Here is a 17,597-nt window from a genome sequence, read left to right on the forward strand (position 1 = left end):
TTGACAATGCAGTAATATCTAACAAGTAATCTAACAATTTCACAACAACTACCTTATACACACAAGTATAAAGGAATGAATAAGACTAACATCCTATTGGAAGCACTGTTCTGGGTATTTTGGTTAGCTATTTTAATCAAATTGTCAATGACCTATTTTGCCCCATTAATTTCATCTAGCCTATAAGCCTACTCATGGAATTGAAGGCCTAATTGTTTACAGACAGATTAATTCACTAATAATTCACTGTGTCACAATTCCAGTGGGTCAGAAGTTAACATTCAGTAAGTTGACTGTGCCCTTAAACAGCTTGGGAAATTCCAAAAAAGGATGTCATGGCTTTAGAAGCTTCTTATAGGGTAATTTACATCATTTTAGTCAATTGGAGGTGTACCGGTGGATGTATTTCATGGCCTACCTTCAAACTCAGTGCCTCTTCGCTTGATATCATGGGAAAATCAAAAGAAATCAGCCAAGATCTCAGAAAAAAAAATTGTAGACCTCCACAAGTCTGGTTCATCCTTGGGAGCAATTTCCAAACGCCTGAAAGTACCACGTTCATCTGTACCCAACAATAGTACACAAGTATAAACAACATGGGACCACACAGCCATCATACCGCTCAGGAGGGAGACGCGTTCTGTCTCCTAGAGATGAAGTACTTTAGTGCGAAAAGTACAAATCAATCCCGGAACAACAGCAAAGGACCTTCTGAATATTCTGGAGGAAACAGGTACAAAAGTATCTATATTCACAGTCAAACGAGTCCTATATCGACATAACCTGAAAGGCCGCTCAGCAAGGAAGAAGCCACTGCTCCAAAACTGCCATAAAAAAGCCAGACTACAATTTGCAACTGCACATGGGGACAAAGATCTTATTTTTTGGCCATAATGACCATCGTTATGTTTGGAGGAAAAAGGGAGAGGCTTGCAAGCTGAAGAAAACCATCCGGACCGTGAAGCATGGGGGTGGCAGCATCATGTTGTGGGGGTGCTTTGCTGCAGGAGAGACTGGTGCACTTCACAAAATAGATGGCATCATGAGGTAGGAAAATTATGTGGATATGATGAAGCAACATCTCAAGACATCAGTCAGGAACTTGGTCATAAAGCTTGGTCATAAATGGGTATTCCAAACGGTCAATGACCCTAAGCATGCTTCCAAAGTTGTGGCAAAATGGCTTAAGGACAACAAAGTCAAGGTATTGGAGTGGCCATCACAAAGCCCTGACCTCAATCCTATAGAAAATATGTGGGCAGAACAGAAGAAGCGTGTGCGAGCAAGGAGGCCTACAAACCTGACTCAGTTACACCAGCTCTGTCAGGAGGAATGGGCCAAAATTCACCCACCTTATTGTGGGAAGCTTGTGGAAGGCTACCCAAAATGTTTGACCCAAGTTAAACAATTTAAAGGCAATGCTACCAAATACTAATTGAGTGTATATAAACTTCTGACCCACTGGGAATGTGATGAAAGAAATAAAAGCTAAAATAAATAATTCTCTCTACTATTTTTCTGACATTTCACATTCTTAAAATACCTGACCTAAAACATGGACTTTTCCCAGGACTAAATGTCAGGAATTGTGAATCTGAGTTTAAATGTATTTGGCTAAGGTGTATGTAAACTTCCGACTTCAACTGTATATGGACTTAAATCAGTCTATACCAAAACTGTCTACCGATAATGACGATTGGTTGTATTCTGTCGGTGCTGTATACTTAATCATCTCATCAACATCTAGCCTCCTTAGATTGGAAGAGGAAAACGGCCTTGTAAGCCGTATGGCTACAGGTAAGTATTCCACTCAGGAAAAGCAACATAGCATTGCTACACACTCACTCCTTTCTAAAACATTCATGACAGTTGCTACAGTTACCTACCATGCATGGCTCTTCCTCACAGAACCACTCATCCAAGAGCGACGTTGCTCGCCCTGTGACCAAAGACCTCCAGCGCCTGTCCGTTCAGGTAAAACAACATAGCGATTGAAATTGCATGAACTTAGAAGTAGACTGATACCATAAAACAGTGGGGAATTGGTCACAGAAAGGACTTTATCTCTCAACCTTTGTGGCAAAAGGTTACTGCAACGATCACAGCCATCCTAGAAATAGGCAGGTTTTTAGGTTATAAGGGAATGTAGTTCCTCAACAGGTTAGGTATCTGGGGTTGGGGGGGGGGGGGGGGGTGTTTAAAGTATCCACCGTACAACATGTTTATTTCTGGGTCTCCTAACAGAGACTCATACAGTCACATAAAAAAGGTGGTTTGGCCAGGATCGAACATCCAACCTTCTGACTTCAAAACAGAAACACTTACCACAAAACGACAGGGTCAGGCTCAATATATGGGAGCAATACCAAAGTACAGGTTGGCTGTCTTCTCTGTTTCATTATTTACCTCCTGCATTTGTCTTTCTGTTCCACTGTCTGTTTCTTAGTGATCTGCCTGCCTTCATGTTAACACTAGGGCTATAAGCCTCCTTCTGACCTGGGTATCTGTTGTGATCTGCCTTCATGTAAACACTAGGGCTATAAGCCTCCTTCTGACCTGGGTATCTGTTGTGATCTGCCTTCATGTTAACACTAGGGCTATAAGCCTCCTTCTGACCTGGGTATCTGTTGTGATCTGCCTTCATGTTAACACTAGGGCTATAAGCCTCCTTCTGACCTGGGTATCTGTTGTGATCTGCCTTCATGTTAACACTAGGGCTATAAGCCTCCTTCTGACCTGGGTATCTGCTGTGATCTGCCTTCATGTTAACACTAGGGCTATAAGCCTCCTTCTGACCTGGGTATCTGCTGTGATCTGCCTTCATGTTAACACTAGGGCTATAAGCCTCCTTCTGACCTGGGTATCTGCTGTGATCTGCCTTCATGTTAACACTAGGGCTATAAGCCTCCTTCTGACCTGGGTATCTGCTGTGATCTGCCTTCATGTTAACACTAGGGCTATAAGCCTCCTTCTGACCTGGGTATCTGCTGTGATCTGCCTTCATGTTAACACTAGGGCTATAAGCCTCCTTCTGACCTGGGTATCTGCTGTGATCTGCCTTCATGTTAACACTAGGGCTATAAGCCTCCTTCTGACCTGGGTATCTGCTGTGATCTGCCTTCATGTTAACACTAGGGCTATAAGCCTCCTTCTGACCTGGGTATCTGCTGTGATCTGCCTTCATGTTAACACTAGGGCTATAAGCCTCCTTCTGACCTGGGTATCTGCTGTGATCTGCCTTCATGTTAACACTAGGACTATAAGCCTCCTTCTGACCTGGGAATCTGTTGTGATCTGCCTTCATGTTAACACTAGGGCTATAAGCCTCCTTCTGACCTGGGTATCTGCTGTGATCTGCCTTCATGTTAACACTAGGGATATAAGCCTCCTTCTGACCTGGGTATCTGCTGTGATCTGCCTTCATGTTAACACTAGGGCTATAAGCCTCCTTCTGACCTGGGTATCTGTTGTGATCTGCCTTCATGTTAACACTAGGGCTATAAGCCTCCTTCTGACCTGGGTATCTGTTGTGATCTGCCTTCATGTTAACACTAGGGCTATAAGCCTCCTTCTGACCTGGGTATCTGCTGTGATCTGCCTTCATGTTAACACTAGGACTATAAGCCTCCTTCTGACCTGGGTATCTGCTGTGATCTGCCTTCATGTTAACACTAGGACTATAAGCCTCCTTCTGACCTGGGTATCTGCTGTGATCTGCCTTCATGTTAACACTAGGGCTATAAGCCTCCTTCTGACCTGGGTATCTGTTGTGATCTGCCTTCATGTTAACACTAGGGCTATAAGCCTCCTTCTGACCTGGGTATCTGTTGTGATCTGCCTTCATGTTAACACTAGGGCTATAAGCCTCCTTCTGACCTGGGTATCTGCTGTGATCTGCCTTCATGTTAACACTAGGGCTATAAGCCTCCTTCTGACCTGGGAATCTGCTGTGCTTCCTGGGAAACAACGCAGCTGGAGACAACACAGATGGACAAGGCAGGGACATCAGAAATCAAGTCAGAGGACAAGGAGGGTGGGAGAAAAAAAGCTAAATCTATCCAAATGCAAAAAAAAAAATGAAGATGAGTCCCTGCTCTCAATGCTCTGCTATGTTCTAAGACACACAGCCAAAATAGCTCTAAGTGATTCTTTGGACATTATACATCTCCATTGTCCAGAGGGGACAAAAGATGTTCCCAACAATCTTTTGACTGTAATGATATTTTTAAAATGCAGTACTTTTGTCCAACATGCCAGTATTTCTTTGGCAGTGAAGTGCCAGATCGTTGCACATCGTGTGGTTGCCTCCCTGGGGACATGCCATCTCTTTTCAAGAGTGGATCAGTGTTCATTAAATTATCAGTCAAAACTAAAGGAAAAGTTATCAGACCCCAAATTCGGTGAAGCATTAGAACGTAAGTGATCTAGGTCCAAGAGCAGCACAGAGAGTAGAAGGAACATTTATGATGGTGCACTATACTATACACTTATGATGGTGCACTATAATATACATTTATGATGATGCACTATACTATGATGGCGCACTATACTATGATGGTGCACTATACTATACATTTATGATGGTGCACTATACTATGATGGCGCACTATACTATACATTTATGATGGTGCACTATAATATACATTTAGGACGGTGCACTATACTATACTGTGATAGTGCACTACACTATGATGGTGCAATACACTATAATGGTGCACTACACTATGATGGTGCACTATACTATGCTGGTGCACTATACTATGATGGTGCACTATACTATACTATGATGGTGCACGACACTGATGGTGCACTACACTATGATGGTGCACTATACTATGATGTTGCACTATACTATGATGGTGCACTATACTATGATGGTGCACTAAACTATAATGGTGTACTATACTATACATGTATGATGGTGCACTATACTTTGATGATGCACTATACTATGATGGTGCACTATACTATACATTTATGATGGTGCACTATACTATGATGGTACACTATACCATACATTTATGATGGTGCACTATACTATACATTTATGATGGTGCACTATACTATACATTTATGATGATGCACTGTACTATACATTTATGATGGTGCACTATACTATACATTATGATGGTGCACTATACTTTGATGGTGCACTATACTATGATGTTGGCCTATACTATACATGTATGATGGTGCACTATACTATGAAAGTGCACTATACTATACATTATGATGGTGCACTATACTTTGATGGTGCACTATACTTTGATGATGCACTATACTATGATGGTGCACTATACTATACATTTATTATGGTGCACTAAACTATGATGGTGCACTATACCATACATTTATGATGGTGCACTACACTATGATGGTGAAATATATTATGATGGTGCACTATACTATGATGGTGCACTATACTATGATTGTGCACTATACTATACATTTATGATGGTGCACTATACTATGATGGTGCACTATACTATGATGGTGCACTATACTATACATTTATGATGGTGCACTATACAATACATTTATGATGGTGCACTATACTATACTATACATTTATGATGGTGCACTATACTATACATTTATGATGGTGCACTATACTATACATTATGATGGTGCTCTATACTTTGATGGTGCACTATACTATGATGGTGCACTATACTTTACATTTATGATGGTGCACTATACTATGATGGTGCACTATACTATACATTTATGATGGTGCACTATACTATGATGGTGCACTATACTATACATTTATGATGGTGCACTATACTTTGATGGTGCACTATACTATGATGGTGCACTATACTATACATTTATGATGGTGCACTATACTATGATGGTGCACTAAACTATGATGGTGCACTATACAATACATTTATGATGGTGCACTAAACTATGATAGTGCACTATACTATGATGGTGCACTATACTATACATGTATGATGGTGCACTGTACTATACATTTATGATGGTGCACTATACTATACATTATGATGGTGCACTATACTTTGATGGTGCACTATACTATGATGGTGCACTATACTATACATTTATGATGGTGCACTATACTATGATGGTGCACTATACTATACATTATGATGGTGCACTATATTATGATGGTGCACTATACTTTGATGGTGCACTATACTATGATGATGCACTATACTATACATTTATTATGGTGCACTATATTATGATGGTGCACTACACTATGATGGTGCACTATACTTTGATGGTGCACTATACTATGATGGTGCACTATACTATACATTTATGATGGTGCACTATACAATGACGTTGCATTATACTATGATGGTGCACTACACTATACATTTATGATGGTGCACTATACTATACATATATGATGGTGCACTATACTATGATGTTGCACTATACTATGATGTTGCACTATACTATAATGGTGTACTATACTATACATGTATGATGGTGCACTATACTATGATGGTGCACTATACTATGATGGTGCACTATACTATGATGGTGCACTATACCATACATTTATGATGGTGCACTATACTATACATTTATGATGGTGCACTATACTATACATTTATGATGGTGCACTGTACTATATATATATATGATGATGCACTATACTATGATGGTGCACTATACTATGATGGTGCACTATACCATACATTTATGATGGTGCACTATACTATGATGGTGCACTATACCATACATTTATGATGGTGCACTATACTATACATTTATGATGGTGCACTGTACTATACATTTATGATGGTGCACTATACTATACATTTATGATGGTGCACCGTACTACACATTTATGATGGTGCACTATACTATGATGGTGCACTATACTATGATGGTGCACTATACCATACATTTATGATGGTGCACTATACTATGATGGTGCACTATACCATACATTTATGATGGTGCACTACACTATGATGGTGAAATATATTATGATGGTGCACTATACTATAATGGTGTACTATACTATACATGTATGATGGTGCACTATACTTTGATGATGCACTATACTATGATGGTGCACTATACTATACATTTATGATGGTGCACTATACTATGATGGTGCACTATACCATACATTTATGATGGTGCACTATACTATGATGGTGCACTATACCATACATTTATGATGGTGCACTACACTATGATGGTGAAATATATTATGATGGTGCACTATACTATAATGGTGTACTATACTATAAATGTATGATGGTGCACTATACTTTGATGATGCACTATACTATGATGGTGCACTATACCATACATTTATGATGGTGCACTATACTATACATTTATGATGGTGCACTGTACTATACATTTATGATGGTGCACTATACTATAAATTATGATGGTGCACTATACTATGATGGTGCACTATACTATACATGTATGATGGTGCACTATACTTTGATGGTGCACTATACTATGATGGTGCACTATACTATACATTTATGATGGTGCACTATACTATACATTATGATGGTGCACTATACTTTGATGGTGCACTATACTATGATGGTGCACTATACTATACATTTATGATGGTGCACTATACTATACATTATGATGGTGCACTATACTTTGATGGTGCACTATACTATGATGGTGCACTATACTATACATTTATGATGGTGCACTATACTATGATGGTGCACTATACTATACATTATGATGGTGCACTATATTATGATGGTGCACTATACTTTGATGGTGCACTATACTATGATGATGCACTATACTATACATTTATTATGGTGCACTATATTATGATGGTGCACTATACTATGATGGTGCACTATACTATACATTTATGATGGTGCACTATACAATGACGTTGCATTATACTATGATGGTGCACTACACTATACATTTATGATGGTGCACTATACTATACATATATGATGGTGCACTATACTATGATGTTGCACTATACTATGATGTTGCACTATACTATAATGGTGTACTATACTATACATGTATGATGGTGCACTATACTATGATGGTGCACTATACTATGATGGTGCACTATACTATGATGGTGCACTATACCATACATTTATGATGGTGCACTATACTATACATTTATGATGGTGCACTATACTATACATTTATGATGGTGCACTGTACTATATATATATATGCTGATGCCCTATACTATGATGGTGCACTATACTATGATGGTGCACTATACCATACATTTATGATGGTGCACTATACTATGATGGTGCACTATACCATACATTTATGATGGTGCACTATACTATACATTTATGATGGTGCACTGTACTATACATTTATGATGGTGCACTATACTATACATTTATGATGGTGCACCGTACTACACATTTATGATGGTGCACTATACTATGATGGTGCACTATACTATGATGGTGCACTATACCATACATTTATGATGGTGCACTATACTATGATGGTGCACTATACCATACATTTATGATGGTGCACTACACTATGATGGTGAAATATATTATGATGGTGCACTATACTATAATGGTGTACTATACTATACATGTATGATGGTGCACTATACTTTGATGATGCACTATACTATGATGGTGCACTATACTATACATTTATGATGGGGCACTATACAATGATGGTACACTATACCATACATTTATGATGGTGCACTATACTATACATTTATGATGGTGCACTATACTATACATTTATGATGATGCACTGTACTATACATTTATGATGGTGCACTATACTATAAATTATGATGGTGCACTATACTTTGATGGTGCACTATACTATGATGGTGCACTATACTATACATTTATGATGGTGCACTATACTATGAAAGTGCACTATACTATACATTATGATGGTGCACTATACTTTGATGGTGCACTATACTTTGATGATGTACTATACTATGATGGTGCACTATACTATACATTTATTATGGTGCACTATACTATGATGGTGCACTATACCATACATTTATGATGGTGCACTACACTATGATGGTGAAATATATTATGATGGTGCACTATACTATGATGGTGCACTATACTATGATTGTGCACTATACTATACATTTATGATGGTGCACTATACTATGATGGTGGACTATAAATGATGGTGCACTATACTATACATTTATGATGGTGCACTATACTATGATGGTGCACTATACTATGATGGTGCACTATACTATACATTTAATGATGGTGCACTATACTTTGATGGTGCACTATACTATGATGGTGCACTATACTATACATTTATGATGGTGCACTATACAATACATTTATGATGGTGCACTATACTATACTATACATTTATGATGGTGCACTATACTATACATTTATGATGGTGCACTATACTATACATTATGATGGTGCTCTATACTTTGATGGTGCACTATACTATGATGGTGCACTATACTTTACATTTATGATGGTGCACTATACTATGATGGTGCACTATACTATACATTTATGATGGTGCACTATACTATGATGGTGCACTATACTATACATGTATGATGGTGCACTGTACTATACATTTATGATGGTGCACTATACTATACATTATGATGGTGCACTATACTTTGATGGTGCACTATACTATGATGGTGCACTATACTATACATTTATGATGGTGCACTATACTATGATGGTGCACTATACTATACATTATGATGGTGCACTATACTTTGATGGTGCACTATACTATGATGGTGCACTATACTATACATTTATGATGGTGCACTATACAATGACGTTGCATTATACTATGATGGTGCACTACACTATACATTTATTATGGTGCACTATATTATGATGGTGCACTATACTATGATGGTGCACTATACTTTGATGGTGCACTATACTATGATGGTGCACTATACTATACATTTATGATAGTGCACTATACAATGACGTTGCATTATACTATGATGGTGCACTACACTATACATTTATGATGGTGCACTATACTATACATTTATGATGGTGCACTATACTATGATGTTGCACTATACTATGATGTTGCACTATACTATAATGGTGTACTATACTATACATGTATGATGGTGCACTATACTATGATGGTGCACTATACTATGATGGTGCACTATTAAGATCAATGCATGGCCTTAATGGCACTGATTTAATGAACCTTTAACTCTCATGTAATGTTCAAGTTCCAATATTCAAGTCCTCTCCCTTACAAGTCACAGGTAATGAACTTCCCCCAAACCTAAGAGTGAAGCATCATCATTCCTGTGGGGCCAAAGAGCACAAGAAATGAATGATATCCTTTGTGGATGATTGTTTTACGCTTGAGGGTGAGGGCTTGACATGCCAGTTGAGAGGGACACCCACAAATGTACGTGTTTCTACAGTTTACTATGTATTTGGGATTCCTCTGCTCGCTGGAAGAGGACAGAATATCTGTCACGTTGGTATGAATGATTCGGGAGACAGGCGCAGGTATGCATAATGTATATTTTTTTATTACACCCAAATTACGGCGTGCCATGTAAAGGCACGGGGACGAGGACCAAACAAACGCGTACACAGAACACAGGGTTGAAACACAAACAAAATAGTGTGGAGTACCTCGAATAAGTACACAAGCGCATAATGATTAACACATGGGACGAGACCCGTAATCATCTGCACAATCCACGAGGGCACGAAAGCCCAAACCACACAGCACAGGTACTCACACGCACCAACGGACATTGTAACAATAATCGACCGCCCAATGGACACCAAAGGGCACACTTATACAAGTACTGATCAGTGGGAATAGGGGACAAGTGTGCGTAATGAATGTTCCGGAGGAATCCGTGACAATATCAAACAATGCAATGGTGAACAACTGGTGCTATCACAAAGGAGAAGTGGTAGAAAGGGGAAATGGGTTCAATAGAGTGTATATGCTTGAGAGAGCCAGAGCCATGCACAAACACTGAACAGCGCAGAGAGGTTGACCACGTGGTAGAGTCCACCCATCTCCATTCATGTTTATTACTGTTTTCAACATGATTGCAGGGTTTGCTTTTGATTACATGCATGGCATATGACTTGGCAAATGACTACACTGTGTTTTGAGTCCAAATATCACCCCGAGTCCTTCTACCTTGGAAGAGAAATCGAGTGCGTAAACAAAAGGATACTTGCCATAAAAACCATGATTAATGTGACAAGACCTCCATGCTCAATTCATTTACAAAAATATTTGAAAGCCACATAGTTCTGACACTTCCTGCTGTTCTATAGATTCCCCTGTTTACATTTTACACAGGCAGTACTTCCACCATTTACTGCTACTGGTGCCTCGCCTGGTTCACCAACAACTTCTCAGATAGAATTCCGTGTGACAAATCGGAGGGCCTGTTGTCCTGACCTCTGGCAGGCTGTGTGGGGGTATCTCAGGGTTCAATTCTCGGGCCGACTCTTGCGGGTGATTCCTTGATCCACCTCTAGGCAGACAACACCATTCGGTATAAATCTGGCCCTTCTTTGGACACTGTGTTAACAAACCTCCAAACGAGCTTCAATGCCATACAACACTCCTTCCGTGGCCTCCAACGAATCTTTAGTAAAACTAAATGCATGCTTTTCAACCGATCGCTGCCCGCACCCGCCCGCCCGACTAGCATCACTACTGTGGACAGTTCTGACTTAGAATATTTGGACAATTACAATTACCTAGGTGTCTGGCTAAACTGTATACTCTCCTTACAGACAACTCTGTATACTTACAGACTAACTGTATACCCTCCTTAATATCCTTACAGATATTAAGCATCTACAAACCAAAATTAAATCTAGAATCAGCTTCATATTTTGCAACAAAGCCTCCTTCACTCACTCTGCCAAACATACCCTCGTCAAACTGACTATCCTACCGAACCTCGAGTTCAGCGATTTACAAAATAGCCTCCAACACTCTACTCAGCAAACTGGATGCAGTCTATCACAGTGTCATCCGTTTTGACACCAAAGCCCCATATACCACCCACCACTGCGACTTGTATGCTCTCGTTCGGCTGGCCCTCGCTTCATATTCGTCGCCAGACCCACTGGCTCCAGGTCATCTATAAGTCTTTGCTAGGTAAAGCTCCGCCTTATCTCAGCTCACTGGTCACCATAACAACACCCACCCGTAGCACGCGCTCCAGCAGGTATATCTCACTGGTCATCCACAAGGCCAAAACCTAATTTGGCCGCCTTTCCTTCCAGTTCTCTGCTGCCAATGACTGGAACAAATTGCATTTTTTTTGTTGGAGGCTTATATCTCCCTCACTAACTTTAAGCACCAGCTGTCAGAGCAGCTTACCAACCTCTGCAACTATACACAGCCCATCTGTAAATAGCCCATCCAACTACCTACCTCATCCCAATATTGTTTTTATTTACTTTTTTACTCTTTTGCACACCAGTAGTTCTACTTGCACATCATCATCTGCACATCTATCACTCCAGTGTTCATTTACTAAATTGTAATTACTTTGCTACTATGGCCTATTTATTGCCTTACCTCCTTACTCCATTTGCACACACTGTAAAAAGTCCACTTATGCTTTCTCCCGATTACTTTCCTTGTATTCCCACGGCTATGATGGTCAAGTCGTTTAAGCGTTGAAATTGAAATCCAATGTAGTCTTCCCGTGCAGTTTTTAACACTGCTTACAGCACAATGATAAAATAGTCCTTTAAATATTTGAACTATTTCCTCCAAATTTAAATTGTCCTTATTTTATGGGCTAGTCCAATGATTGAAAGTGCTTAGAAAAAGGTTTATTTTAGTTCGCTTGAAAATTATTTTCAATTATGCTATTGAATTTGGATACTTTAGTTTTTGTGTGAGCTAATTCAGCAAGCTGTGATGGCTGAGTGGTTAAGTCTAGTGGTGTCTCCCTGCGCCGGTTTGAACCAAATAGACAGTACAGATACTATTATTTTTGTCAGGCTGAGATAACCGACTGGTTAATAATACCTTGGACTTGAAATACAATTAGGTCCCCCTGTGCATATTTGAATCTTACTCTCAGGACATAGCCCACTTTTACTTTCTCTACACATTTTTTGGGGACTTGAACAGTAAACTGGCCAACCACAGCTTTGGAAAGGATTGAAATGATTTGGCGCACTTGTCCCAATTGCAATGTCTCACCTGAGCCCCACCACAACTCTTATGTCTTGTCCATTTATCAACCAGTATACCATCAACATGAGAAGCTTTGGTACGGATCTCTCTCCATGTGAACTTCTTTTGTACTCCTGAAAGAAAAGGCACGAGAGAATAGGCAGTTGATAGCTTCAACTAGATGCTCTACACCTGTTGCTGGCTCAGACTCTCTGTCACGTTCTGACCTTTATTTCCTTTGTTTTGTCATTATTTAGTATGGTCAGGGCATGAGTTGGGGTGGGCAGTCTATGTTTGTTTTTCTATGATTTGGTTATTTCTATGTTTCAGCCTAGTATGGTTCTCAATCAGAGGCAGGTGTCATTAGTTGTCTCTGATTGAGAATCATACTTAGGTAGCCTGAGTTTCACTGTGTGTTTGTGGGTGAATGTTCACGTCTCTGTGTTTGCACTAGATAGGGCTGTTTAGGTTCTCACGTTATTGTTTTGTTAGTCTATTCATGTGTAGTTTTCTTTATTAAAGAACCATGAATAGAAACCAAGCTGCGTTTTGGTCTGCCTCTCCTTCACTGCAAGAAAACCGTTACACTCTCTCGATAGAAGTGATGCAGGCCATGTAAGTAATGTGTAAAAACAACACTGCAAATCAAATTCAAATTACTACCCTTAACTCCATAAAAATTGTACCCATAAGTTGATTCAAGAAATAAATAAAAATAGACTAGAGACATTTCTATCCTTCTCGTGGTCCTATTAATTATACACTTCTCTGTAATTATCAGTATTACAAATTACCTTCAAATCATCATCCAACCATCTCTCAGCTTTCCAGTGAGGGCTTTCAAACCACACTAGAAATTCAGGACAGAGGTCATTCAAACCTTTCAAATGAATGTTTATTTTTTTAAAAAATATATTTGTTTTACCTTTATTTAACAAGGCAAGTCAGTTAAGAACAAAATCTCATTTACAATGACGGCCTCCCAAAAGACAAAAGGCCTCCTGCTGGGACGGGGGCCTGGGATTAAAAATGTAAAATAAAGACAATATAAATACAGGACAAAACACACATCACAACAAGAGACAACACAACACTACATAAAGATAGACCTAAGACAATAACATAGCAAGGCAGCAACACATGATTACACAAATTATAGTAGTAACACAACATGGTATCAGCACAAAACATGGTGCAAACATTATTGGGCACAGACAACAGCACAAAGGGCAAGAAGGTAAAGACAACAATACATCACACAAAGCAGCCACAACTGTCAGTAAGAGTGTCCATGATTGAGTCTTTGAATGAAGATATTGAGATAAAACTGTCCAGTTTGAGTGTTTGTTGCAGCTCGTTCCAGTCGCTAGCTGCAGCGAACTGAAAAGAGGAGCGACCCAGGGATGTGTGTGCCTTGGGGACCTTTAACAGAATGTAACTGGCAGAAAGGATGTTGTATGTAGAGGATGAGGGCTGAAGTAGATATCTCAGATAGGGGGGGTGAGGCCTAAGAGCATTTTATAAATAAGCATCAACCAGTGGGTATAGAGTGCAGTGATGTAAGGAACATTGGTGGCAATTCTGATGACCAAATGGTAAAGAACATCAAGCCGCTCAAGAGCACCCTTACCTGCCGATCTATAATGTATGTCTCCGTAATCTAGCATGGGTCGGATGGTCATCTGAATCAGGGTTAGTTTGGCAGCTGGGGTGAAAGAGGAGTGATTTACGATAGAGGAAACCAAGTCTAGATTTAACTTTAGCCTGCAGGTTTGATATGTGCTGAGAGAAGGACAGTGAACCATCTAGCCATAATCCCAAGTACTTGTAAGAGGTGACTACCTCAAGCTCTAAACCTTCAGAGGTAGTAATAACACCTGTGGGAGGAGGGGCATTCTTCTTACCAAACCACATGAACTTTGTTTTGGAGGTGTTCAGAACAAGGTCAAGGGTAGAGAAAGCTTGTTGGACACTAAGAAAGATTTGTTGTAGAGCATTTAACTTTGGGATAAATGCTCGGTGTCCCTTCCACTGGACAGGTGAGCTAACGTAGCCTAATGTGATTAGCATGAGGTTGTAAGTAACAAGAACATTTCCCAGTACATAGACATATCTGATATTGGCAGAATGCCAAAATGATTTTTTATCTAACTGCACTGTCCAATTTACATTAGCTATTAAAGAGAAAGAATACCATGCTATTGTTTGAGGAGAGTGCACATTTTTGAACAGGAAAAGTTATTAATAAACAAATTAGGCACATTTGGGCAGTCTTGATACAACATTTTGAACATAAATTAAATGGTTCATTGGATCAGTCTGAAACTTTGCAAATATACTGCTGCCATCTACTGGCCAAAATCTAAATTGCACCTGGGCTGGAATAATATATTATGGCCTTTTTCTTCATTTCAAAGATTATGGTAAAAAAAATACAAAAGAACGGTTGGTAAAGGTTACAGGACTTTCTCTATTAGACAAATTATTTTAAAACAGTCAAACATTTTATACATTAATACATATACATGAAGTTTCTTCAGTACATTTCTTATCAAAATAATTCACGTGTTTAATTAAATCTCAGAAAATAAAGACCTCTGAAAAGTCCATGTATGTGCCCCTTTAAAATACCTCACTAGTCGACATCTCTGTTTCCTTAAACTCAGAAATCCCTCTACATCTCTACTATACTCTACCTCTGTCTTTCCGTCTAACATTACTATACCAGGTAATGTTTCTTCTTCATTATAGTCAAAACAAACAACTTCTGTTCACAGGAAGGCTACTTTAATTACTATGTTCTCTCTTTCCCATATGATGCCTTGTGACCCTGCACTACCAAATAGTTTACTAATGTGGTGAATTTGTCTTTTTACACCCCCAAAAAATTCACTCCATCTTGTATCAACACAGAACCCTCAAATGTACATCTTTAGCGATTGTTTAAATGTGGCGTGATACAAAGTTTGACTATTTGTAAACATAATTTGTGCTCTCGCCCATATATACTGCCAATTTTAATATATTACCTAATATCCACTGTCCTTGATTCTGACAAAGATTATTCAACCCCAAAATCTGCCAAGGGGCATCGTTGATCCAAGCCTACTGATTCATAACACATAATATTTTTCTTGGCTCACACAGGCAGTCAAGCATTCAAGCTAACTGGCTAAAGTTTGCTAGCTAACTGGCTAAAGTTTGCTAGCTAACTGGCTAAAGTTTGCTCGCTAACTGGCTAAAGTTGGCTAGCTAACTGGCTAAAGTTGGCTAGCTAACTGGCTAAAGTTGGCTAGCTAACTGGCTAAAGTTGGCTAGCTAACTGGCTAAAGTTTGCTAGCTAACTGGCTAACGCTACTTTGAGACACGAGAACGCATCTTTACTCTCCATTCTACTCATCCAGCAGAGCTGGTTAGAATTTTTATCATGTTATTGAAAGTGTTGCTGACTAACTGCTGCTGGCAATAATTTATATTATATTATGTTCCCTAACGTTTACTGACACTGGCCATATTCAATGGGTTGAGCATAGTTAAATTCATCAGTTATTCTGCACTCTGGTACATTCAGACGAGTACTCTGAAATTCAAACAAATAGCCAGAGCAAATTTACAAAGCACCCCATTTAACAATGTCGCACAACAACTATACCATTTAGCTAAGCTAAGAATGACGTGAATAGTCAAGTCGATAAGAACGTTGGATTGCATATAGTTAATGTATTATCAAGTTCGATGCAATGATATGCTATGCGGTTCATAAGGATAACGCAACCAAAAATATGTCAGAATTAGTTAACACAAAGAATTTGTATCTACTGTACATACTGAAATGCCTTAACAAATAGTTAGTGAGATTATGCTGAGTACATCTACTAATCTTGGTTTTATCTTTTATTGTCATTGTGCAAAGTCACAATTATATCCCTGAATTCTCTATTAGATTGGAATTTTCCAATCAGCAAGGAGATGCTGCCTAATTATATCCATGATTAGATTTGCTCTTCACATATTTGAGCAAAATTGGTAGAATGCTCATGCGCTTCTTTTAGTATGTGCTTGTTTTAGTATGCACTTCTATTAGTATGCACTTCTATTGGCATGCACTTCTATTAGTATGCACTTCTTTTAGTATGCACTTTTTTGTGCCTCTATGGCTTTGCTGCAGTTTACCTCTTCTTGTAACATCTGCTTCCAGCTCACACTCTCAAACACATAGATTCCCTGAACGCAGCTCCCTTTCCCAGCTCACACTCTCAAACACATAGATCCGCTAAACGCAGCTCCCTTTCCCAGCTCACACTCTCAAACACATAGATTCCCTGAACGCAGCTCCCTTTCCCAGCTCACACTCTCAAAACACATAGATCCCCTGAACGCAGCTCCCTTTTCCAGCTCACACTCTCAAACACATAGATTCCCTG

The sequence above is a fragment of the Oncorhynchus masou genome, chromosome 17 (genome assembly GCF_036934945.1).
Source record: "Oncorhynchus masou masou isolate Uvic2021 chromosome 17, UVic_Omas_1.1, whole genome shotgun sequence".
Classification (NCBI taxonomy): Eukaryota; Metazoa; Chordata; class Actinopteri; order Salmoniformes; family Salmonidae; genus Oncorhynchus; species Oncorhynchus masou.